The sequence below is a fragment of the Photinus pyralis genome, unplaced genomic scaffold (genome assembly GCF_008802855.1).
Source record: "Photinus pyralis isolate 1611_PpyrPB1 unplaced genomic scaffold, Ppyr1.3 Ppyr1.4_LG5, whole genome shotgun sequence".
Lineage (NCBI taxonomy): Eukaryota > Metazoa > Arthropoda > Insecta > Coleoptera > Lampyridae > Photinus > Photinus pyralis.
In genome coordinates this window covers 18,376,194-18,378,864 of record NW_022170596.1, presented here as the reverse complement: position 1 = coordinate 18,378,864, position 2,671 = coordinate 18,376,194, and positions in this window count along the sequence as shown.

Below are 2,671 nucleotides of genomic sequence, written 5' to 3'. Positions count from 1 at the left end.
ATTTGTGGCAAAAAAATACTTTTGTGCTATTATAACATATGAGAAAAAGGGTACTTGAAGGGGACTATATTAATAGGGCTAGCTCCCCCAGCCTAGCTATGTGCTTTTTTGTGTTTTTTTCTTAGGAAGTTTTGTATTTGTGTTTCCGCCAAAAAGATAAATCATTTGGACTCGTGTTGAGAGAAAAGTATTTGATTACATTTTTACTTTTTAGTGACCATGTTTACATGTTTTATGACAGTTGCTTTTATTTTAGTATTTAGAGTCTAGATACAGGTACAGATACTTATTACATATACTTTGTATCTACAGATAACATATAGCAGAAAAAATCAGAAGTCTAGAAGCTCTGAAATTGAACTGAATCGCAATTCGAATTGCTTATATAGCAAAGGCCGGGCTTTTACAAACGCTCTCGAATGTTCTAAAACAAAACAGGTCACATTTCCCAGAAAGATTGCGTCACATCCGCCTTCGTTCTTTATCGCCGATGACAAGATCTGTCGTGGCGCCTCGATATCTATCGGGATTTTTGAAATATGCGCTACAGTATTAACTGCTTATATTTGACAAACAATATGTACAGGGTGAGTCAACGATTGCGCGGAGTAACTTATGCCTCGAAGATGAGATTTTTCGATAAAGTGATTTTGTATTATGATATGGTTGAATATTCTCCACATTTTAAACATATTGCGTACACAAACTAATTTTGACAATAAACTGCAGCAGCATATGCCAAATTTTTCTTATAAATCAAATTATCTGTTCTTCGTATACTAACCATATAATAAAAAAAGTCGTCCAATTACACATAAAATTAAAATGCATTAAAATACAAGAGGTTCCATTCAGAAAAATGTACCTTTTTAGCGCCCAACTGTGTGAACGCACCCTGTATAATTTTCTCTTTTAAGTAACTATAGTAACTTATTTTGAATTAAAAATTATTTTTATGATAGGTCGTCACATATGCAAGAAAAAAGTGAGGATAAGGTTTATTCCTTTTTTTCTGTGTATAGAATAACTCACACGATAGAGAAAGACAGATAGTAGTAAATGTAAATGATTTAGCCTTGTAAATTTGCGTACATTTGCAATGTACCTATGTTTCACACACCCATTATCATTCCAAGTCAAACATATTGTTGTGTAAACAACGTCATATGGAGACGTTATTTCGGTCTAAATACCAAAAATAATGATGGGGATATCCTGTATATGAGAATTATTTCAATTCATTAGCTTAGATGCGTAATTTTCCGTTTAAATTTTATCGCTTTTGTAAATTATTCAATTTAAAGGTGTTTGCGATAAGGAATTTATCAGGCGAAATTTAATTAACGCACGTGTTCTGGTGCTAGCTATTAGCGATTTATTTGAAAATTCATAAAGTAAGAGTTTACTTTATGGTGGAAGTGGTGTATCGTTATGTGCTGGAGACAGCGAGAAAACGAGGCCGCGACGGCCATTTGTTTACGCGAATTTTTTTTACGGGCAGTCAGCCTGTGTATGTAAAAACGTAATTCGTCGATATCGAAATAAAGTGTGCTTAAGCAAGTTAACCAAAGTGAAAATACAAATAGTTGTGCACAGCGAAGCCTTATTAAGGTTCTCCTCTTATTAAAAGCTAAAAGTTTCTGTCATCAAGTTCAGTGTTGTCAAAAACAAGTGAACTTTCCAGAAGCTATAGTCCAGCGCTTCTGTGTGGGTTAACTGCGCCTATTATCGCAAACCTTGTCCGACCTGATTATTTGGATTCTTTAAAAAAAACATAAATAATTTTAATGGCCGACCGCCTGCGTACGGGGTAATATGTCCAAACAAGCTTTTTAAGCTTTTCTTTCTTTCAGGGATTTTGTTTTATTTCTTTCATGTGCTTCGGAATAAATTTTTGTCATTTAGCAATCAATTAATCGTGTGTTTATTCGAATCCATTGTGCGACCCGGATAGTTTTTCATGTCAGATCACTGTTAATAAAAATTTCTTTAATTAGTTAATTCTTTGGAATTTTCGGAAGTTAAGGCTCCAAAATTATAAGTTTAAAGTCAATATTCAGATTTTTCATTTTTAAATTTAAAGCTATAGCTGGACGGGTGTTTTGTAGATATGACACAAAGTTGGTATTTTTTAAATGCAACACCCTGTATATTTTAACGTCAGTTTTTGTGCATTCTTTTTCCTGATTACTTTGATGTATCAGACCCTATATTTTATTTTATTTATTTTAATTTTTCAAATGAAATGACATGTTGCTATCGTCAGCCATTTTTAATGATTCGGAAGGTATCAGCTTAGATCAGTATATATGATCTAAGGGTATCAGCTTTAATTACCATGGATACAATAGCAAAACAAAATCTCCATGAACCAATGGCCTACTATTTAAAAACAGCAAAAAAAATTTTTTCTATTTCGGTGTCACAATGATGATTTTGTACAACTGTTTTCGGCCGAAAACAGTTGTACAAAGACAGTGATTATAGTCGTTTTTTTTGGTAACTAATCTCTTAAGTTGGCAGTTACTAGTTAGTACAAGTAGGTACTTCGTTGGGTACTTCCATGTTTGAACTTCAAAATGTCAGTCTTACTCATATATATAAGAGAAGATATATGGTCTTACTACTCTGCCAACCTAAAACTTAACGGCATAAAAAGTGTTCCCAACAA